Source organism: Arachis hypogaea, chromosome 9, assembly GCF_003086295.3.
Source record: "Arachis hypogaea cultivar Tifrunner chromosome 9, arahy.Tifrunner.gnm2.J5K5, whole genome shotgun sequence".
In the NCBI taxonomy this organism is placed as follows: Eukaryota; Viridiplantae; Streptophyta; class Magnoliopsida; order Fabales; family Fabaceae; genus Arachis; species Arachis hypogaea.
The window spans coordinates 74,068,773-74,093,902 of NC_092044.1; the positions used below are offsets into that span (position 1 = coordinate 74,068,773).

At 36.1% G+C, this 25,130-nt stretch overlaps 1 pseudogene; it reads left to right on the top strand.

The window, feature by feature from the left end:
• The first annotated feature begins 2,388 nt into the window (after window positions 1–2,388).
• LOC140175139 (uncharacterized) lies at window positions 2,389–24,267 on the top strand (annotated as a pseudogene).
• The last annotated feature ends 863 nt before the right edge of the window (window positions 24,268–25,130 follow it).

Here is a 25,130-nt window from a genome sequence, read left to right on the forward strand (position 1 = left end):
TAATTTTCCTTGCACTTTACATTCTGCTGGTCACATTTCATCCAATTCACTAATGTTAGCTTGACTAAACTAATCACCCACTAAAGTTGCTTGATCCATCAATCCCTGTGGGATCGACCTCACTCCCGTGAGTTATTATTACTTGATGCGACCTGGTACACTTGCCGGTGAGTTTTGTGTCGGATCGTTTTCCGCACATCAGTACACATGCTTGACGTGTACGCGTGAATCGCAAAAACCCATCAACGCGTACGCGTGACCTACGCGTACGCGTGACGTGCACACATGACCTCTTTAATAATGACGTGTCTGGCGATTTCAGAGAGCTTTAGATCCAGTGTAGAGCAAAATTTTGGCGGAAAAAGACATAAAGGACCAATGATTGAAGGGGATTGGGATCTTTGCTCATTTTTTTAGTTAGTTTTGGGAAGTTATACTTTTAGAGAGAGGAACTCCAACTTCTCTCTAGGTTTTTGGCTTTCTCAATCTCAATTGTACTTGGATTCTTTGGTGAGATCTGAATTTGATTCAATTATACATTGTTCTAGTTGTAGAGCTTCTTCTTCTACTCTCAATTTAGTGTGCTTGTTGTTCTAGCATTGTGATCTAAACTTTGTTACTTTGATTTCCATTAATGAATTGAGGAATTTCATGTTAATTGTTGAATTTTGTTAATTGTTTGCAATAGATATTTTTAATTCAATTTCCTTTCTCAATTTCATGATGTCTTCCATTGTTACTCACCAATTATTTGAGAAAATGTCTACTTTAGCTATGGAGTAGAATTTCACTCTTGGCTTAGGGGTTGGATAATTGGAGACACTTGAATTGTCAAAGCTTTTGTTGATTGATAATTGAAAATTCTTAATTGGCTTGAATGACACTAACTCTAGTCTCTCACTAGGATTTGACTAGGACTTGTGACTCAAGTTGATTACTTCCACTTGACTTTTCTTCATAGTTAGAGGTTGACTAAGTGGAGCAATAACCAATTGATATCACAATTGATAGAGATAGTGATGATAGGACCTCCAATCCCCAACCCTAGCCAAGGGTTTTATATTGGTTGATTGTTATTCACTCTGCTTGATTTCAAATTCTTGTGTCCCTTAGTTTCATTGCTCTTTGTTCATTACTTTTATGCGAGCTTGTTTACATTCTTCGTATTCAATCTCAAACACCAAGAGACTCCTAGCCGATGATATGCACTTTAGGGCAACTCCTAGGGAGAATGACTCGAGAGTAATACTCTTGGTTATTGATTTGAATTGTGGAAACACTTTCTTTGTTTGATGTATTATAGCTTGTTGGTTTAGACTATACACACGATGAACTCATTTGGTAAAATTCTATACCGACAAAATATAGCTCATCAAAATGGCGCCATTGCCGGGGAATTGCAATGGTGTTATGTTATTGGCTATTGTGAATATGTTCATATTATGAATATCTTGCTTTTTGGCTATTTCTTGGTTTTGCTAGTACTTAGGAGTTTATTTCTTTCTTTATTTCTTTTTGATATACTTTGTTTTGATTTCCTCTTTTCCATATGAATTCTCATCCTTTTGGTTTTGGATATGGTTATGACTATGTTGTAGGTGATGAAAACTTTAGTGATGGCTCACATTATGGGAGAGATGAATTCTTGAGAAGGGAGCCACATCCATGTGAGCAATCACCATGGCAACCTCCTCATTCAAGCTACTATGATGGTAATCCCTCCTATAATGCATATCATTCCAATGGATATGATGGTTCTTATCATGATTATGCCACTCAACCACCATCATTCCATGCACTATACTTTCAACATAGTCCTCAAACACCATCATTCCAACCATCATATTCTCAATCCACATCCTATTCCCACCAATTACCTCCACACAATCCTAATCCATATTCCCCCTATAAATATCCTTGTGATAATTATGAACAAGCAACCATTGAATTACCACCACTCTAACATCTTTACTCCTCCAACCAAGCCCCTATGGATGACAAACTTGGTATCATTTCTCAAGAGCAAGAAGAGCTCCAAACCGCACTCTCCGGTTTCACCTCTACCCTCCAAGAACTTATGTCCCGCATACTTTCATCCTCTACCAACAACTAAAATACCTTCCAACCTCCAAACTTTGATGAACCTCCTTTCCAACCATATGATGAATATCCTTTCCATCACAACCCTCCATGGAAGAATATCCATGTCCATCAATCCAAGAGCAATATGATCCTACTTATGTTAGCAAGGTGGAACAAGAATCAAATGATCATCTCAAGGAAGCAATAGATCGGTTTCAAGCAACCATCCGTCAAAAGTTGGACTCATGGGATTCATGCCACAAGCAAAGCAATTTCACAGATGATTGTGGAGAATCAACCGAAGAGATGAGTATGAGAGAGATTTTAGAGGCTCAACTTGAGAACAAGGAAATAGAGTGTGTTTTGCAACAAGTAGAAGGGATGGAGATTGTTGAAGAAGAAGAATTTGAAGAAGATCTAGGAGAGGTTGAACAAGAAGGAAACTCCATCATTGAAGACAGCTCTACACCAAGTGATAATGGTGATCTTGTTGAAGCTTTTCCCATTGAATGTGAAACCGATGTTGAGGAGGGTGTGCAACCTCCAACACATGACTTGATCAATGAGGAAGAGTTGCAAAAAGTTAGCAAACAAGTAGAAATTGAAGAAAGTTGTCAAAAGATGGAAGTCATCAAGGAGGAGCCAAAGGAAGTGGAGCCTACAATGTCAAGACCAATGGATATCTTCCTTGCTAAGTCACCATCCAAATTACAAGTTGAATGGGTAATCATCTCATCTTTAAATTTCCTTGGCCCATATCAATATGGATTGTTAGAAATGGATGGTCAACTTAGAACTCTTTGTGGGTTAGAGAGTAAGAAAGAGTTGGATGTTGATGGACAATTTGAATCAAGGTGCACAAGGGATGGATGTTCAAACTTTGAAATCCAAAAGTGGAGTGAAGCTCAATTCTATGGAATTAAGATGAGGATTAGGAGTTCTAAGGAGGATTCAAGAAGTTTGCCAACCAAGTCACCCAAGTGGAAGCATGAAGATCAAGAAAGGGGGTTGACAAATAAAGTATAGGACCCCGATATATATATATATATATATATATATATATATATATATATATATATATATATCAACTTTGGGGCCTTGGCACTCACTTGAGATCTCTTGGAAAAAAAAACAACAATGATAGATAAAGGGGGTTTTTTTCCTACTAGACCTCTAAGATACCTGTTCTTAGCAACCTAGGTCACCGGAAAGGATTCCCTACTAGACCTTCAAAGAACCTGTCCTTGACAACCTAGATCAGAGGGATGAAAATTGAATCACTCAATTTTCTCCATGCAACAAGCGAAGCAAATCACTCACCTCACTTAATCACACAATAAAAACATGCATAAAGCACTAAGGAAATTTTATTCATCAAAAGTTATCTAAATTGTCTCACCAAAGGTATTTAAATAGGCACCTAACAACTAACTAAAAGATAAAATAACTAATTTAAATCAGATTTGATCTTATTGGATTAGATCAGATTTGATTTAAATTTTAAAACCCTAAAGATATGATAACTAATTTAAATCAGATTTGATCTTATTAGATTAGATCAGATTTGATTTAAATTTAAAATTCCTAAAAATACTACTAAGCAAATCAGGAGTAATTCAAATCTTTCAACAAACTCTAAGAACAAAACAAACTAACATAAATGCCTAAAAATTCAAAAATTAATAATAAATTATGCCTCTCATTGAATTTGGAAAGTATTATTGGGCTTCTTGCTGTTCTGACTTAGTCCAATGGGCTTTATGAGTTGTCGCCCTTTCAGCTCCACTATTTTGGAGACGGACTCTTGGTCTTCTTGATGTCCAAGATTGGCATGATACAATTCTTCTAGTATTCAGATCCTTGAATATGACAAGATTACCATTCCGTCCCTTAGCTCTAAGATGACGAAAATGCCCTCCTGACCACGTATCAATGATACATGCTCGGAAAGACAACAGGGGCATTCTAAGACAAAAGGGCAGAATGGGAATTTCACACTTCCAGAAGGCCCCATCACTAGAGCACGTGCAAAGAAGCTCATGGAGAGTTTTGGAAACCTGGCAGTGCTTGTGCATATGGAGTTACATCAAGTTCTAACCAAGGAAGAATGGGCAAGGCCCATTGGGCTAAGTCAGGACAACAAGAAGCCCAATAATGCTTTCCAAATTCAGTGGGAGGGATACTTTATTTTTAAATTTCGAAATTCTAGACTCTTGTTTTAGTTTGTTATGTGGTCAAAAGTTTGTTAGAAGACTTATTTTAAATCTGTTTTTAAATTTAAATCAAATCTGATCTAATCCAATAAGATCTAATAGGGAATCCTTTCCGGTGACCTAGGTTGCTAAGAACAGGTATCTTAGAGGTCTAGTAGGAAAACCACCCCTTATCTTTCCTTTTTGTTTGTTTTTAATTCCTTATCATCTGGTATCAGTTACAGGTCGTAGGTAAATTATTATTTATCTACACGTTCCATGGGTCTTGTTTAATCTCTTTATTTTTCTCTTCAATTTCTGCAATTCACTTTAGATTAAAAAAAACGAAATTTTAAATTTTCCCGTTGTTTAACTTTACAAATTTTCCTTGGGTTCCACTTAGGATCCAATTTTGCTAGTTTTTGTCATTTTAGTATCACTCATTGTTTCCATTTTTTCACATACTTTAATTGTCTTCTTGTCAAGTTGAACATTTCTATCATTCAGATTATCTTAGTTTGGTGTCTCAATTCCTCATCTTCCGAAGTGCAACTTGTTAAGGCAATCCAAGACTGGAAAAAGACAAGAGTGGTAAGCTCATCAGAGGGTAAAAGCCACGTATTGAGTTAAACACGAGTGTCTATTTCGAGTGATACACGTGAGAAGAGTGCTGTAAGGTCTTTTCTTTTTTAGATTCACTGATGGCTAACACTGAAGGAAACCCCGATCCGCAACTAACTTTCCGCCTCGACGCATTTGCCAGCATCCTTACAGGGATTTAACAACGTCTTGATGACATGGATTCTCGAATTAACTCTTTTTCTCTTAGGCAAAAAGCACGGTCACGAGAATCTATTCATAATGATTCTACGGAGTCTGAAGAGGAGACTTCATCCAGAACCCGGCATCATAGACAACCGGTAGATGTGGATAATAACCTTAATGCTATCAAGATGCGCATCCCAGAATTTAAAGGCAGAAGTGACCCTGAGGCGTACCTGGAATGGGAACGCAAGGTAGAGCTCCTATTTCAGTGTCATGACTACACATATGTAAAAAAGGTAAGGCTAGCGGCTGTCGAATTCTCAGATTATGCCCTTGTCTGGTGGGCCGAGCTGGACAAACAGAGGAGGCGTAATGGAAAACTACCAATTCTGTCTTGGAAAAAGATAAAGAAAGTCATGCGACAACGGTTTGTCCCTTCTTACTACTACAAGGAGCTACATCAACGGCTCCAACGGTTATACCAAGGTTCTAAGTCTGTAGATGAGTATCATAAGGAGATGGAGATGCTACTAATCCAAGCAAACATTGAGGAGGAGTCTGAGGCTACTATGGCATGTTTCTTGAGTGGAATGAACTGAGACATTGCAAATACTGTAAAACATCTTCCATTTGTGACTATGGAAGACTTGGTGAACCTAGCTATCAAAGTGGAAAGACAGCAAAAAGCGAAAGGACTGCATAATTCTACTTCAAGGTGGGATTCGAGAGGTGCTAATTTCAGGGAGAAGACTGGATCCAAACCTACCGAATCAAAGGAGAAGCCCACAGAGAAGCACAGGAAGCCGCCCACACCTAATCCCACTTCTAAACCTCCTGCACGGCATCGTGATATTACCTGCTTTAAGTGCCGCAGATTAGGCCATTATGCTTTCGAGTGTCCAAATAAAAGGACCATGGTAATTAAAGAAAATGATATTTTCTCAGAATCTGATAACTCAGATGGGTATGAAGACATGCCATATACGGATGATGCTACAGATAATGAAGATATACTTGAGTATGCTGTTAGTGGCGAGACCCTTGTCACTAGGTGGATCTTAAATGTACAAGCCAATGATGATCGTCTAAAACAGCGAGAGAATATCTTTCATACAAAAGTTTTATTGGGAGGTAAGGTTGGACTCATGATCATTGATGCTGGAAGTCATACAAACGTTGCTAACTCTACTTTGATCACAAAATTGGGGTTGAAATGCACCAAACACCCTAACCCTTACAAACTGGAGTGGCTAAGTGATGTTGGTGAGTTGAAGGTTATGAAGCAAGCCCGCATACAGTTCTCTATTGGGAGATATAGTGACGAGGTACTTTATGACGTGGTTCCCATGCAGGCTTGTCATCTACTCATAGGCCATCCATGGCAGTATGATAGGAAGGTGGTCCATGATGGTTTCACAAATCGATACTCCTTCACTTATCTTGGGAAGAAGATTACCCTTGCACCTTTGACACCTAAAGAAGTGTACCTGGAGCAACTAAGCATGCGCAAATCTACTAAAGAGTCTTTAGGATGTGAGAAAATTGAAAAACAAGAGGGTAAATAGAGGGCTTTGAGAGATGAAACGTGTGAGAAAAAGAGTCAGGGTCTGAGTGAAAAAGAGAGTTCTAAAAGAAAAGCATATGTGGAGAGTGAGAGTGCTCACAAAATATGTTTTTATGCCAAAGAGAGGGATCTAAAACATGCTAGTTTAGGGCAAAAAACATTGGTGTTAGTACGATTTAGAGTCTTTACTTTCTACCATTGAAACTAACCATAACCTGCCTAGTACTTTTATTTCACTCTTGCAGGAATTTGGCGATGTATTTCTGGATGAGATGCCCTCAGATTTACCTCCATTACGAGGTATTGAACATTAGATTGAGTTTGTCCCCGGATCGAGCATTCCTAACCGGCCAGCTTACCGGACCAATCATGAAGAGACGAAGGAACTGCAACGGCAAGTCGAGGACCTTTTGGCTAAGGGTTTTGTGAGAGAAAGCATGAATCCTTGTGCTGTTCCGGTATTATTGGTGCCCAAGAAGGATGGCTCATGGAGGATGTGTGTTGACTGCAGAGCTGTAAATAAGATTACGGTAAAGTATCGCCATCCTATTCCTAGACTTGATGATATGCTTGATGAATTGCATGGTTCTGTTATTTTTACTAAAATAGATTTAAGGAGTGCTTATCATCTAATACGAATGAAACTTGGCGATGAATGGAAAACAACTTTCAAAACTAAACATGGTTTGTATGAGTGGTTAGTTATGCCATTTGGTTTGACTAATGCACCTAGTACATTCATGAGACTAATAAATCATGTTTTGCGAGAGTTTTTAGGTAAATTTGTGGTTGTTTATTTTGATGATATCCTTATCTACAGTAAATGTCTTGATGATCATATTTTGCATGTTCAATCTGTTTTAGAGGTACTTAAAAAGGAAAAATTGTATGCTAATCTCCAAAAGTGCTCGTTTTGTCTGAGTAAAGTCGTATTCCTAGGTTCTGTGATAAGTTCTACAGGAATTGAGGTAGATGACGAGAAGGTGAAGGCTATTAGAGAATGGCCCACACCTCAGAATGTCTCTGATGTTAGAAGTTTTCATGGTCTTGCGGGTTTTTATCGAAGGTTTGTTAAAGATTTTTCTACTATTGCTGCACCTTTAACTAAAATCATCATAAAACATGTCAACTTTAAATGGGATCAGGAACAAGAACTTGCCTTTAACACCTTGAAAGAATTATTGTGTTCTGCCCCCATTCTTATTTTACCAGATTTTTCTAAAACTTTTAAAATCGAATGTGATGCTTCCGGAATTGGTATAGGTGCTATTTTGATGCAAGAAAAGTGAGCAATTGCCTATTTCAGTGAGAAGTTGAATGGGCCCGTCTCAACTATTCCACTTATGATACAGAGCTTTATACCTTGGTGCGAGCTTTGGAAGTGTGGCAGCATTATTTGCTACCTAAGGAACTTGTGGTACATACTGATAATGAATCCCTCAAACACTTGAAGGGCCAAGGGAAGCTGAACAAGAGACATGCAAAATGGATAGAATTCCTTGAATCCTTTCCATATATAATCGCCTACAAGCAAGGTAAAGAGAATGTGGTTGCTGATGCATTATCTATAAGGTATTCCTTAATCACAACCCTTACTTTTAAACTGTTAGGTTTTGAGTGTATGAAGAAATTGTATACAACTGATTCTGCTTTTGCCTCTATCTATGCTGCATGTGAACATGGTGCATATAACAAATTCTATAAGTATGATGGCTTTCTTTTTCGGGGTAATAGAATTTGTGTACCTACTTGTTCTATTAGGGAGTTACTTGTTCTAGAATCACATAGTGGGGGTTTGATGGGTCATTTTGGTGTGCATAAGACTTTGGATGTTTTATCTGAGCATTTTTACTGGCCCCACATGCGTAAAGATGTTGAGAAAGTTTGTGCTAAGTGCATTGCATGTAAACAAGCTAAATCTAAGTCTTTACCACATGGTTTGTATACTCCTTTACCTGTTCCTGTGCATCAATGTGTTGATATTTCTATGGATTTTGTTCTTGGTTTGCCTAGAACTAGGAGAGGTCGAGATAGCATTTTTGTTGTGGTAGATAGATTTAGTAAAATGGCTCATTTCATTGCTTGCCATAAAACTGATGATGCCACACATATTGCTGACCTATTCTTTCGAGAAGTTGTGCGTTTACATGGTGTTCCCCAGACTATTGTTTATGATCGTGACGTCAAATTCTTAAGTCACTTTTGGAAAGTTTTGTGGAGTAAGCTGGGAACAAAATTGTTATACTCAACTACTTGTCACCCTCAAACTCATGGTCAAACTGAAGTCGTAAATAGGACATTGGGAACCTTATTGCGTGCTGTTGTTGGTAAGAATTTGAAAACCTAGGAAGATTGTTTACCTTTTATTGAGTTTGCTTATAACAGGACAATCCATTCTTCCACTGGTTTTTCACCCTGTGAACTTGTCTATGGTTTTAATCCTCTCACTGTCTTAAATTTAATGCCTTTACCTTTGAGTGATATTATTAGTTTAGATGGAGCTATCAAGGCTGAGAAAGTTAAAGCAATACATGCAAAGGCGTGACCTAATTGAGAGGAAGAACAAAACCACGGCTGAAAGGGTTAACAAAAACCGAAAGCATATAGTCTTTGAACCAGGAGATTGGGTTTGGGTATATTTGAGGAAGGAGAGATTTCCTGCTCAGAGGAAGACTAAACTTGATGCTAGAGGGGATGGCCCATTCCAAGTGCTTGAGAAGATCAATGACAATTCCTACAAGATTGACCTACCAGGTGAGTATAATGTCTCTGCTACTTTCAATGTTTCTAATCTCTCTCCTTTTGATATGGACACAGATTCGAGTACGAATCTTTTTGAGAAAGGAGGGAATGATACATGCTCGGAAAGACAACAGGGGCATTCTAAGACAAAAGGGCAGAATGGGAATTTCACACTTCCAGAAGGCCCCATCACTAGAGCACGTGCAAAGAAGCTCAAGGAGAGTTTTGGAAACCTGCCAGCGCTTGTGCATATGGAGTTACATCAAGTTTTAACCAAGGAAGAATGGGCAAGGCCCATTGGGCTAAGTTAGGACAGCAAGAAGACCAATAATGCTTTCCGAATTCAGTGGGAGGCATAATTTATTTTTAAATTTCAAAATTCTAGACTCTTGTTTTAGTTTGTTATGTGGTCAAAAGTTTGTTAGAAGACTTATTTTAAATCTGTTTTTAAATTTAAATCAAATCTGATCTAATCCAATAAGATCAAATCTGATTTAAATTAGTTATCTTATCTTTTAGTTAATTGTTAGGTGCCTATTTAAACACCTTTGGTGGGACAATTTATATAACTTTCATGAATAAATTTCAGTTGCTTTTAAACACTTTTTATTGTGTGAGAAGTGAGGTGAGTGATTTGCTTCACTTGTTGCATGAGGAAGATTGGAGGATCCAACACTAAGGTGATCTGCGTGGTGGCTTCTTTCAGTTTTCGCCCCTCAGATCTAGGTTATCAAGGACAAGTTCTTTGAAGGTCTAGTAGGGAATCCTTTCTGGTGACCTAGGTTGCTAAGAACAGGTATCTTAGAGGTCTAGTAGGAAAACCCCCTTATCTTTCCTTTTTGTTTGTTTTTAATTCCTTATCATCTTGGAAGCTTGGTGCGCCTAATTTGGGATCCTGGAGGCTATTGGAAGTACAAACATTAGTAGGGATTCACGGAAGAGTTCAAGCATAAGCCACCCTAGCAAGGACCCCATCAATGGTTGATAAACCACTATTTCATGGTTTATCTTGTGCTCAATTGAGTGGATTTTATCAACTCTTTATTCACTTATTCATACTATTTGCATGGTTTTACATTTGCCTTCCTAAAAATGTGCTTTGATTGAAAACATGCTTCTTTGGCCTTAAGTTCCCTATGTTTAATCCTCTCTTATTACCATTAGATGCCTTGATATGTGTGTTAAGTGATTTCATGGATTACAAGGCAGGAATGGTTTAGAGGATGGAAAGGAAGCATGCAAAAGTGGAAGGAATACAAGAAGTTGAAGGAACTGCAAAGCTGTCCAGCCTGACCTCTTCGCACTCAAACGGTTATAACTTTTGCTACAGAGGTCCAAATGATGCGGTTCCAGTTGCGTTGGAAAGCTAACGTCCGGGGCTTTGATTTGATATATAATATGCCATAGTTGCCCTGAGGCTAGGCGACCGACCGCGTGCTCCATGCGGCCGCGTCACAGTGACGAAAAACCAGCGTAGCAGATTTCTTCTCCAGCGATTTCTGGGCTGTTTTCGACCCAATTTTCGGCCCAGAAAACTCAGATTAGAGGCTAGGAAGTAGGGGGATTGCATCCATTCATAATCATGCTCTCATAATTCATAATTTTAGTTTTAGATGTAGTTTTAGAGAGAGAGGCTCTCTCCTCTCTCTTAGGATTTAGGATTAGGATTTTTAGGAATTAGAAATTTGTCTCATCTTCACATCAGGTTCTATATTTCTTTATTTGACTTCTCTTCTACTTTGAGATACTTAAATACTTTCATTTGTATTTGATTTATGTTGCCCAATTGGCTTATGAAATTTTCCATGTTAAATTTTATTGCTTTGAATGTATTGTTATCTGAGGTATTCCAGATATTGATGATTTTAAATTAGCTTTCTACATTTTTGGTTTTGATTAAGAAATCAGTAACTCAGGAGTTACCTCAACTCAATATAATTGATAATTGTTATCTATGCTAATTGAATTGAACTTCAATAATCCCAACCTTTTCTTAGGAAATAAATAGGATTTGAAGATCAAACTAATTAGTCGCTTGACTTTCCTTTGCTTTAGTAAAGGTCAACTAAGTGGAATTAAGATTCAACTTTTATTATTAATGATAAGGATAACTAAGTCTGGACTTCCAATTTCTTATACCTTGTCAAAAGTTTATTTTATAGTTATTTATTTATTTTAATTGTCATGTAAATTATTTGCCATATTTATTCCTCATTCTCAAAACCCCAATTTACAATCCCCATAACCAATAATAAGAACATACTTCCCTGCAATTCCTTGAGAAGACGACCCGAGGTTTAATACTCGGTTATCAATTTTAAGGAGTTTGTTACTTGTGACAACCAAAACGTTTGCACGAAGGAATTTCTGTTGGTTTAGAATCTATATCTACAACGCAACTATTTTTATAAAATTCTTTACTAGCAAAAATCCTAACGTCAGAATGGCGCCGTTGCCGGGGAATTGCAAACGTGTGCCTTATTATTGGTTATTGTAAATATTTTTCAATTTTTTTTTCCTTTTTTGTTAGTTTTTGTTTTTATTATCTCTCACTACTATGAACTCTCACCCCTTTGGCTATGAGACTGGTCATAATTTTGTCGCAGGAAGAGGAGATTATAATGACAACATGCACCATGGTTGGAACAATCAAAGATGGGAGGAGCCACAAGGATTTGATCAACCCTCATGGCAACAACCACCTCCAATGGACTATCAACAACCATTCTGTGATGCATATCAAGGCAATGGCTATGGTGAGCACTCTTTGGACTACCAACAAGACCTACCATATGCCTATGAACCCCTTCCTCCTCAATATAATTTTGAACCACCATACTCACAAGCCCCTTTTCACCATTCACTTCCACATGACCCTAACCCTCAACCACCATACCAACCACCTTATGAGCTATATGAACCATATATAGAACCACCCTGATTCCAACCTAATTACTCCCAAGAACCACCACCTCAATATTTGCCATCTCCATATCCATCAATCCAAGAGTCTTATGGTCGTACTTATGATACCCAAGCGGAACAAGAATCAAGGGATCGTCTCAAGGAAACAATGAAAAAATTTCATGCAACCTTTCACCAATTAAATCAAGGGATAAGTCAATTAGCTTCTTGACGTTCGGACACTCAAGGAACCCCCATGGCTTCATGTGAACAATTTAATGAAGAACGCAGCACGAAGGAGATACTAGAAACTCCAGTGGACAGTACGGAACATGACTTTGTACTGGAACAAGTGGAGGAAGCTATAATAGTTGTAGAGGAAGAAGTGGTTGAAGATTTAGGAGATGCAGAACCTCCACGGGAACCTCAAGTCACAGAACCCTCTTCTAAGGAGTTTGAATTTGTTGTTGAGGAGGGTGTACAACCTCCAAGGCATATCATGGCTGAAGACTTGGAAGAGGTTGATCAAGAGATGGAGTTTAAAGAAGAAGAAGCACAACCTCTCATGCCCTTGGTAAGGAATAAAGAAGAGATTAAATTGGAAGAAAGCTACCAAGAGGACGAGGTTGAAATTGAAGAAGCTTGCAAAGAGGTGGAAGATGTCAAAGAAGAGCACAAGGGAGTGGAGCTTGCACGTTCATTAAAAACACCTCCCCCTAAGTTGCCATTTTCCTTCACAACATTCAAGTGGGTAAAATTCATATCTCTTAGCTTTCTAATTCCACTTGAATACGGGCTATTGGAGACGGATGGTCAACTTAGAGCTCTTTATGGCATTAAGAGTAAGAAGAAGATGGTCAGTGGTAAGATCTGTCCTGCAAGGTTCATTATGGTTGGAAGCTCGAAATTTAAACGCAAAGGTTGGTATTGAGCTCAATTGAATGGGTCTAGGAAGTTGTTTGGACTCTTCAGTGAGAATTCTAAAGCTGAACCACCCGAATGGAATCATGATAATCAACTTGAAGACGGGTGTAGAAACAAGATTTGGGATCCCGGAGGATATTGGATTTGCAAACATTGGTGGAGATTCCTGGATCAGTACAAGCACAAGCCACCATAACAAGGAGCTTACCAGAATGTCCAACTTAAGGACTTTAACTAAAAGTGCTAGGTGGGAGATAACCCACCATGGTATGATCGTTTCTTTTTCATTTTTATCTAGTTTTATTTGTTTCCGAGTCTTATTTTCTCTTATTATATTGAACCTGGAGTTTTGCTTAACATTCATATTAGCATTGCATTCTGCATTTTTCATGGATATAAAAAAATGCCACGCGACGCGACCGCATCAGCGACGCATCCGCGTCGCAAGGAGAGGGGAGAAAAATAAAAACGAACAGAGAGTCATGCGAGAGCGTGGCTGGAGGCGTGCCAATGGCACAATCGTCCCACGCGACCGCGTCGCTGACACGACCGTATCACATGGGAATAATGGCCTCCCACGCGACCGCGTGCCCCACGCGGCCGCGTGCCCTGGATTTCGACGTAAAAGGGTGCACAACCAATTATTGTGCTAGAGTGGTGCTGGATTGGCGCTGAATGCACAATTCTACCCATGCGGCCGCGTGACCCATGCGACCGCGTCACATTCTTCTAAAGCCCACTCACGCGATCGCATGCCCCATGCGATCGCGTCACTTAAAATTTGGCACTAATAATAATTTGAACAGAGAGTTGTGCGAGCGCGAGGCTGCCCTCGCGCCAGTAGCATGAATTGTGTCACGCGACCGCGTGACTGACGCGACCGCGTCAATCAGTATCAGCGCAAGTCGCGCGACCGCGTGCCCCACGCGATCGCGTCACTTGCGCCGCACAGCTTATTCTAATTTGCCAAATATCTTATCTTTTCTTCCCCAATCCTATTTTTTCCTCCCTCCTTTCTTACTTACTTCTTCTTCCCTTCTTTCCCTTCTCATTCTTCTTATCTCTTATTTTATTTTACTTAATTTATTTACATATTTCATTCATTGCATCTTCATTTTGTGCATAATTTTTATTTTATTTTCTAAATTCATTATTTTTCCTTTGGTGTTTGATTTTCTTATTTAACTGTGCATCTTCTCTTGAACTATTTTGGGTGCTTAATGACTTGTGTTATTCTGGTTAGGTAATATTATCAATGCCAATATGTTTTTTTTTTCTTTGTATTACTTTTGCATTGACATGAATTTATATTATCTCTCCTCCTCCACTCTCTTCCCCATTGTTGTACATTTTGTACCACTGGCATGCCATGACTTCTATTGTTTTCTCACTTACATGTTGTAGCTACCATGTAATTGAGACTCTCATTATTTGGCATTAACCCACCCATACTTCATTTATTTTCTTATCTTTACTTTTGGGTATTACTGTTCTTCTTTTTCTCTTCTTCCAGGCTGGCCACCGAAGACGGAAAAAGGGAGAAACTTCTAAAAGGGGAGACAAAAACAAGTCTATCTGCACAATCCTTGAAGGAAAGCATCAGTTGGAACAACCTGTCCACCTGCACATCTCAGCATGCACCGAGGACGGTGCAATCTTTAAGTGTGGGGAGGTCGATACCGATCTCCATGGGTTAGTCACTCTTCTATCTCAACACCAATGGTTTATTCTTCTTGTTAGTTGTTGCATTTGTATATTTGATTGCATATTTATTTGATTTTGTGCATTTAGTTACTACTTGGTTGAAGTAATATTTTCTTTTTCAAGAAATTTTTATAGTATTTCACTAATTTAAATTGAAATTTTTTTTAAATTTGTTTGAAGTTGTATTTGGAACATGGTTTTTGAGCCAAAGAACACACAACCTGTGAGATTTTGAGCTTAATTGCATGGTTACATTATTTAACCATAATATTTTATTCTTGTGTATTTTCTTCCCTATAATTGTAATCTTTACTTTGTTTCAGCCTATATGTCCATTGTTTAGTATATTTACATGCTTGCATATGATTGAGGCCATTGTTTGATTTTAGCTCACTTATCTCAAATAAAGCCTACCTTATACATCACCCTTGTTAGCCCCTTTGAGCTTTTAATCCCCTCTTGTTTTATAACCACATTACTAGCCTTAAGAAGAAAAACAAAATAAAAATCCCAAGTTGAATCATTGGTTAGCTTAAGATAGAAATTGTGTATTGTTTAAGTGTGGGGAACCTTATGGGAACATGGATGATAAAAACAAAGATAGAGAGTTAAAAAGAATAAAGACATTTCAAAATAAAAGTTTTGGGAAGCATGCTCATGTGAAATAAAAATAATTAAATTACCATGTGCATTGAAAAAAAAAATTAAGTAATTAAATAAGGGGATACAAAAAAAAAGAGAGAGAAAAGAAAAGAGAAGAAAAATAATATTACCCAAATGAAAAATAAAAAGGATCAATGCACATGGGACAAAATTCAAAAAAAAGTTTGATACATGAGTTTGTAATACAAAAGTGGGAAAAATTTGGGTAGTTAGGTAAAGTATTCTAAAATTGTATAAAGTATGTTAGGTGAGATCTTAGACTAATCAAGGATTCACTTTATAAAGCTCTCTTGGCCATACATATATCCTTACCTTTACCTCAGCCCCATTACAACCCTAAAAAGACCTCATGATGTTTGCATTGGTATGCTAAATATTTGTTGATTGGTTAGATAAAGAACAAGGTTTAGAAAGCATGACTAGGGAAGATTAGAGTGATTGACCCTAGACACTTGAGAGATTAGAGTGATATACACTTCATGTGAGGGTTCAATGCTTGATTCTATGTTCCCTGCTTTCATGAGCTATCTTCTTACAAGTTTACATGTATTTTATTGTATAATTTGAATTAGTGAAATCTGATTTATGTTTGTCTTGGAGAACTTATTTATTTTTAACCAAGTAGGTAGAAGCATTTCACATTTAGTTGCATTCATATAGATATGATTGCATTTCATACTTTCTACCATTCCTCTTCATCTTTATAGCTTCTCTTGAGCTTAGCATGAGGACATGCTAATGTTTAAGTGTGGGGAGGTTGATAAACCACTATTTCATGGTTTATCTTGTGCTCAATTGAGTGGATTTTATCAACTCTTTACCCACTTATTCATACTATTTGCATAGTTTTACATTTGCCTTCCTAATTATGTGCTTTGATTGAAAACATGCTTCTTTGCCCTTAAGTTCCCTATGTTTAATCCTCTCTTATTACCATTAGATGCCTTGATATGTGTATTAAGTGATTTCAGGGATTACAGGACACGAATGGTTTAGAGGATGGAAAGGAAGCATGCAAAAGTGGAAGGAATACAAGAAGTTGAAGGAACTGCAAAGCTGTCCAGCCTGACCTCTTTGCATTCAAATGGTTATAACTTTTGCTATAGAGGTCCAAATGACGTGGTTCTAGTTGCGTTGGAAAGCTAACATCCGGGGCTTCGATTTGATATATAATATGCCATAGTTACCCTGACGCTAGGCGATGCGACCGCGTGCTCCATGCGGCCGCGTCGCAGTGACAAAAAACCAACATGGCAGATTTCTTCTCCAGCGATTTCTGGGCTATTTTCAACCCAGTTTTCGGCCCAGAAAACTCAGATTAGAGGCTATAAAGTGGAGGGATTGCATCCATTTATAATCATGCTCTCATAATTCATAAATTTAGTTTTAGATGTAGTTTTAGAGAGAGAGGCTCTCTCCTCTCTCTTAGGATTTAGGATTAGGATTTTTAGGAATTAGGAATTTGTCTCATCTTCACATCAGGTTCTATATTTCTTTATTTTGACTTCTCTTCTACTTTGAGATACTTAAATGCTTTCATTTGTATTTGATTTATGTTGCCCAATTGGCTTATGAACTTTTCCATGTTAGATTTTATTGCTTTGAATGTATTGTTATTTGAGGTATTCGAGATATTGATGATTTTAAATTAGCTTTCTACATTTTTGGTTTTGGTTAAGAAATCAGTAACTCAGGAGTTACCTCAACTCAATATAATTGATAATTGTTATCTATGCTAGTTGAATTGAACTTCAATAATCCCAACCTTTTCTTAGGAAATAAATAGGATTCGAAGATCAAACTAATTAGTTGCTTGACTTTTCTTTGCTTTAGTAAAGGTCAACTAAGTGGAATTAAGATTTAACTTTCATTATTATTGATAAGGATAACTAAGTCTAGACTTCCAATTTCTTATACCTTGCCAAAAGTTTATTTTATAGTTATTTATTTATTTTAATTGTCATTTAAATTATTTGCCATATTTATTCCTCATTCTCAAAACCCCAATTTATAATCCCCATAACCAATAATAAGAACATACTTCCCTGCAATTCCTTGAGAAGACGACCCGAGGTTTAATACCCGGTTATCAATTTTGAGGGGTTCGTTACTTGTGACAACCAAAATGTTTGCATGAAGGGATTTCTGTTGGTTTAGAATCTATATCTACAACGCAACTATTTTTATAAAATTCTTTACTAGCAAAAATCCTAACGTCAATGGTCCAACTTAAAGATAATAAATAAAAGTGCTAGGTGGGAGACACCCTACCATGGTAAACTCTTTCGATTCTCTTGTATATATAATCAATGAAGGAATTGAGTTGCCATTGTAGGAAGTTTTTCTTATTTTCTATACTCTTATACATTTTACTTTTATTGATAAGTTGTTTGTTAAATTCATGTTTTGATTAGAATAGTTGTTGTTGAGTAGTGTTTTACTTGAAGTGTAAGTTTTGTTTGTTTTGTATTTGAAAATTTTTCAAAAACCAAAAGATTTGTTGTTAAATTTGAATTTTGGTTAATTTAGAATGTTTATAGGTTAGGAGTGTGTTAAATTCTATTTTAGGCTTCTTTTTTGTTTAAAAAAAGTGTCAATCCACGCTTAAGCGTGGGCCATGCTTGTGGATTGTCATATGGTACAAAAACCAGAGAGCTGTGCCCACTTTATGCCTACTTTGTGCCAGTGCACCCACGCGTAAGCGTGGGCAACACTTACGCGTCGATTACCCCTGCTGCAATCCACGCGTGAGCATGGGCAACGCTTACGCGTGGATTGTCCATGTTGCAATCCACCCTGTTTTCTCTGCTTTCTCCTTTCTTCTTCTTTCTTCTTTTCTTCTTCTTTCTTTTTACCTTTCTTCTTCTCTCTTCTTCCTTTCTTCAATAAATAAATAAATAAAATAATAAATAAATAAAATAAATAAATAAATAAAAATAAATAAATAAATAAATAAATAATAAATAAAATACTAAAAAAATTTCTTTTTCTTTTCTTCCATTTTCTTTTATTGCATTTGCTTATTTTCATTCATTACATTTTAATTTTGTTTTTATAGCTTGTTCTTATTTTATTTTCTAAGTTTCTCATTTTAATAATGGTGTTGAATTGTCTTTCTCAATTTTTAAGAATTTCTTGCATTGTTTTGGTGATTCGTGACTTGTTTAGCATTAATGGTCATATTTGTTCCACACACAAGATTAGTGTTTTAGTCCTTCCTAATTCATTATTCTTTGTTTTTGTACTTCATTATCATTGAGTTAGGATGGGACCAAATGCTTTCATGCTTATCACTAATCTTATTTGTGTCAATTCTTGCTTGAACTTGGTGCAACATGCTCTTTATGTTATTCACTTATACTTTGATTTTTCTCTTGCATCAAGTATTGGTTGATATGCTGTTTGCCTATACTGCTCTCTCACTTATATGCGTAGCTAACATGTAGTGAGAACCTTACTCGTATTTGGAATTAGCCCCGCCTATGTTCTATTGCTTTGATATCTTTGTTATAGGCTTAATTTTCTTTCTTTTCCTTTTCTTTTAGGTTGGCCACCAAAAGAAGAAAAGGAAAAGCTTCTAAATGGGGCAACAAACAAGTCCACCCGCACAATCTTTTGAGGAAGCTGATCAGTTGTTTCAACCCGTCCACCTTGCTCTTCTTTGCATGCACCGAGGACGGTGCAATCTTCAAGTGTGGGGAGGTTCGATCGATGATCGATCACCATGGTTAACAATTTTCTTTTTCAACACCAATGTTAGCTAGTTTTTATATTGCATGATAGGTTGCATGTTAGTTAGAATTTGTACATATTTTTTACCACTTCTTTCTTATTAGGACTACTTGGTTAGGGTGATGATTTCTTTTCCAAGAAACTGTTTTAGGGCACCCTACCAATTTGAAATTTTTTTGTGTTAATCTTGCTTGAAAGAATTTATTTTGGAACATGGTTTTTGAGCTAAGAACACACAACCTTGTGAGTTTTGAGCCTAATTGTGTGGTTACATCTTATAACCACTTATCTTCCTTCTTGTGTGCATTATTCTCTTCCTATATTTGTGATCTTTGATTTGTTTGATTCTCTATGTCCATTATTTTGTGTATACATGCATTTATATGATTGAGGCCATCATTTCAATTAGCTCACTTACCCAAATAGCCTTACCTTTTATCTTCCATTGTTAGCCAACTTTGAGCCTACGATTAATCCACTCCGTTCTTTAATTTAGCACATTACAAGCCTTAAAGTGAAAAATAATAAATATCCTTAATTTAGATCTTTGATTAGCTTAGGCTAGTGAGTGTGTGTATCATTCAAGTGTGGGAAAACTTGGGACATTGGTTGAGGTAAAAGGGTGTTTTTGTTTGTATTTCTATATTTGGGAATTGGGTATATTCTCATGTGTTAATTAAATATTTAAACCATATGCATTGATACATTTTTATATAATTGCATAAAAAAATGAGAAAAAACAAAGAAAAAGAAAAAATATGTATATGAATAAAAAGACAAGAAAATAGAAAGAAAAGAAAAAGAAAAAGAAAAAAAAAGAAATAAAAAGGGGACAAAATTCCCCAAAGTGAAGTACAATAAAAATCAATGCATATGTGTTGTGATAAAAAAGAAAATGCATGAGTATGTGAAAATGTGAAGAATGGGTAGTTAGGTTAGCTTTCAATTGTATAGGTTGTCATAGGTTAGGTGGGAAGCTTAAGCTTATCAAAGATTCAAATTCTAGTCCACTTAACCATATACAATCCTACCTTGACCCTAGTCCCATTACAACCTTATGGAAAGACCTTATGATAAATATATGAATTCATTGAATAATTGTTGATTGTTAGATGAAAAATAAATCTTGGAAAGCATGATTAGAAGATAATTGAGTGATCAACCCTATACACTAGAGCGACTAGAGCGGATACACTTCCAGTGAGGGTTCGATGCTCAATTCCTTGTTCCTGACTTTCATGAGCTTTCTTCTTACAAGTCTATTTGTACTTCATTTTGAGATTTGAATTGGTAGGATTCATGAATCATCATATTACTTGGCCCTACTTGTTCATGTATGTCTTGGAGATTGATTTACTTTTAACCAAGTAGATAGAGTCATATTGCATTTAGTTGCATGCATGTTAATAGGTTTATATAGTTTCTTTGCACTGAATAAATGTTCCTACCCTTTTTTTTGTCTTTCTTGGTTTAGCATGAAGACATGCTATTATTTAAGTATGGAAAGATTTGATAAACCCCAATTTTGTGGTTTATCTTGTGTTGATTTTAGGGGATTTTATCATCTTTTCACACATTTATTCAATGAAATAGCATGGTTTTGTAAATTTTCCTTTATTTGTGGTTAAGTATGAAAACATGCTTTTTAGGTCTTAAAATAGCTAAATTTAATTCACCTTGATTCCATTAGATGCCTTGATATGTTTGTTAAGTGATTTCATGTTTAGAAGGCAAATATTGGATTGAGGGAAAGAAGGAAAAGCATGTAAAAAAGGAGAACTCATGAAAAAATGAAGGAATCGCAAAGCTATCAATGCTGACCTCTTTGCACTTAATCGATTATAACTTGAGCTACGGAAGTTCAAATTAGGCAGTTTCAGTTGCATTGGAAAGCTAACATCCGGGGTTTCAAAATGATATAAAATTTGCCATAGTTTCTAGGCGTTTAGGGATGCGTACGTGTGGGAAGCTGCACGTGACTCACTAAAGGCAACTCGTGGCCAGGGATTTCTGAAGCATTTTGAGCCCAATCCAACTCATTTTTGATGCTATTTAACCCAAGGATTGAAGAGGGATGGACCAATTAGTTAGTTAGTGAGTTTTAGTTTAGTTTTCATTATGCTTTAGTTAGTTTCTAGAGAGAGAAGCTCTCCCTTCTCTCTAGAATTAGGATTAGGTTTAGATCTAGATCTACTTCTTCTCTTTTGTTTTAATTCTCCTTTTTCATCTTTAATTGCTCTCTTGTGGTTGTAGCGTTCTACTTCTCTTGTAGTTCTCTTGTATTGTTAGTTGTAGTTTATGAATTCTTTTGTAGATCTACATTTCCTTCCAATGTAATTTATTGTTTTCATGTCTTTTAATGCTTGCTTTAGTTTTCTAATGTTGATCTCTTACCTTGATTAGTTGTAGTTCCTTTAATTCTTGTAATTTATGATGTCTACCTTTATTGCCTTTTATGTGTTTGATGAAATGCTTCTTCTAGTTATGAGTTAGGTTTTTTCTCCTCTTGGCCTAGGTTGAGTAATTAGTGACTCTTGAGTTATCAAACTCTATTGTTGATTGATAATTGATAAGCTGCTAATTGAATTGCATGTCACTAAAGCTAGTCTTTCCCTTTGGATTTGACTAGGACTTGTGAATCCAATTTGATTATCTTCACTTGACTTTTCTTCACAGTTAGAGGTTGACTAACACTACAAGAAAATGGAGCATTTGTAACAAAAAATTTGTATCAAATTTAAAATTGTTACAAAATATTACAATATTTTGTAATAACGTCATTTCTTTTGTTACAAATTATGTTAGCTTTCGTATCGAACTGTTGTTTTGTTGCAAAATATTATAATATTTTGTAACAAAAGATTATATTGTTGCAAAAATTCAAAATATTTGTAACAAAAAAATTAATGTCACAAAATACAATATTTTTGTAACAAGTCATTTATTTGTAACCAAATGGTATTTTAAGAATAATTAATTTAATTATTTCTAATTCTTAAAATTAGAGTATTTATTTAAAAATAATTTAAAAATTTTTAATTAAATAATATTTTTACAAAATTATTATTAAAGATCTTATTATTAGTTAATTTCAATTTATTTATTTATTAAAAATTTTATTTTCATAAACTATTTTATTAAAAATAGCTAAACTAAGTTTTGATAATTAAACTAAAAATTTTATATAATTTTATAGTTATTGAACAATTTTGTATATTTAAATTATAAATCTTAATAATTTTAAAAGAATAAAAATTTTATATAATATAGTTTAATAACTAAAATTTAAAATTTTAGTTTTAAAAATAAAAAAATAAATTATATTATTTTTAATTTTTAATTAAAATATTTAATTAAAAACTAATTTTAAAAAATTAAATTAAATTTTAAATCAATACAATATATCCTAATTTTATCTAACCCTAAACCCACCCCCAACTAAAAGCAGCACCGTCTCTTTTCTTACCAAACTCCAAACCCCAGCTTTAACACAAACATACACACACAATGTCAAATTAGAGAAGAGAAGCAGAGGAAGAGCCATGCTGCTGCCCCTGTCCAGCCGCCTTGCCACCGTCGTCGCGTCACCGGTCGCATCACCATCGTCACGTCACCACCAAGCCATCGCAGGAGAGAGAGAGAGAGAGAGAGAGAGAGAGAGAGAGAGAGAGAGAGAGAGAGAGAGAGAGAGAGAGCTAGGGGGAGTTGCTGCGAACTCGCCAACAAGGGAGCCCGCGTTGCCATCACCTCGAATGCTCCCACCGCCGTTAGACCTGTCGCGCGCGTCGTCGACCAAGGAGCGCTTCTAACCCGTCGCTGCTGCCACTAGGGTTTACCGCCGCCGCTACGCCTTGTCATCGCCATTAGAGCCGCTGCGAATAAGAGAAGGAAGGGGCGTTGCTTCACGCTGTCGCCCTCGCCGTGGGTAGAGCCGCCGTCGGCAAGGTCTGCCGTGAAGAGAAACGCAAATGGGAAAGAAAACAGGGAAGTTGCTATTAGGGATTTGGGAAAAATGGCTCTGTTCTGCCTCTTCCGCTTCTCCTCTAGTATGTGATGAACCAACAATATTGATTATAATCCTTTTTCCCTTTTAATGTGTGTAGTTCCAATTTCTTCCAGATACAACGATTTGAGGCTCAGAATATTTTCCAAACACCCAGATTTGTTCCCTGCAGAGGTGAGTATCATTCACTGGAAGAAATCAGACTTGTAATGCTCCACTATTATTCATGTACTCATTCTAAGGATTGACAAGGTTGGGAAAATAGTAATGCATATTTCGAATGCCATATTTTTATAAAATTATTGAACTTTGTTATGTTTCCCTGAGTTGCTGAATACATTAACTTTATAGACTTTGCTAGAGAGGATGTTGTCAGTGTACTAAAACATAGAAAGTCTTCTTCCTGATTAAATCATTCCAACTGTGGGTTGAATATCGATCGTATTGAAGCTGCAAATAGGAAACTTGTGTTCTGGGACTTGGGAGGTCAGGTATGGGCATATGTTAAAAGGATGAATGATTAATAAAAATTGAATTGAATTTTGCTTGTTCTGTTTCTTGTTTTGGATTGATTAAAATGAATGATGGAATTTTTACTGTTGTTGAAATTTTTTTGTTAAATATTCATTTGATTAAAAAGAGAAAAAAGGAACCAAAAGAAAAAGAAGAAAGTTAGTGTATTTGTTGTTGGCCTGTTGCTGTTGTGATGAGACGATGATTTTATTATTTACATGAATATTGCTTTGGTGAATGGTGATAATTGAAATTAATTCTTATATGTTTTATTAATCATGAACTACAATGGTGAATTTTTGTTATTGCATTGAGTTCAATTGTTGAATTTTTGCTCTTATACTCTGACTATTTCTTATCTTGATGATGATGAGTTTGAAGAACTTCTCCCAAGACCTCCTCCTCCTGCTGTTGATAATGAAGATGGTAATGCAGAAGCTTGTGAAACTCGTGAAGATTTCATGATTGATGAAGAATAGAGTGACTATTAAATAATTTATTTAGACTTTAGTTAATTAGTTGTTCATCATAGTAGTTTGGTTGGTTTATTTGCTACTTAATTTATTTTAGTTGCGTATAAACTTGTATGTTATGAACTTGTGTTTTAAGTTGATTTGTGAATTTGTGTTGAGTATGTGACTTTTGACTTGCTATGGTATATATTAGTTATAGTCCAATGGATAATTTGGTTTATTTGATATTTATTTCATTGTTTGTAAAATTAATTTCTGCTATAAAAAATTTCATAATTTTTATATTTTACGAGTTACGATTCAACAAATTATGATTAAAGAAATTGTTATAAAATAAATATTGTGCTTTTGTAACTAAAAGAATGAAAAATGTTACAAAATCAAGTTATATTTTGTAAGTAAATTTTGTGATAGGAAAAATTATATTGTTACGAAAAATATTTTAAACGTCCAAAATTGTTACTACTTTTGTAACAAATTTTGGTTTTTGTATTAAAAAAAATTGTTACAAAATATTACTTTGAATTGTCAGTTTCAATCCTCTCTGCAGCAACAAGCGACTGTCCAACCCCAAAGCACCCCTGACTTAGCCTCTGTAGTTGCCGTACTCTCCAAGACAACTCATTGTTTCATACATGAGACCAGAGCTTCAATTAGAAACTTAAAAGTACAAGTGGATTAGTTAAGCAAGTGAATACCTGAGAGGCCTCTTAACACTCTTCCTGGTGATACAGAGTTAAATCCAAGAGAGGAATGCAAGGTCATCACAGTGGCTGATGAACCCGTGACAAAGGAGGAAGCATGTGTTGTTGAAATTGAAGAGAAGGCTGAGAGTACCGTAGTACACAACTTATCCAAGGCATCAGAGC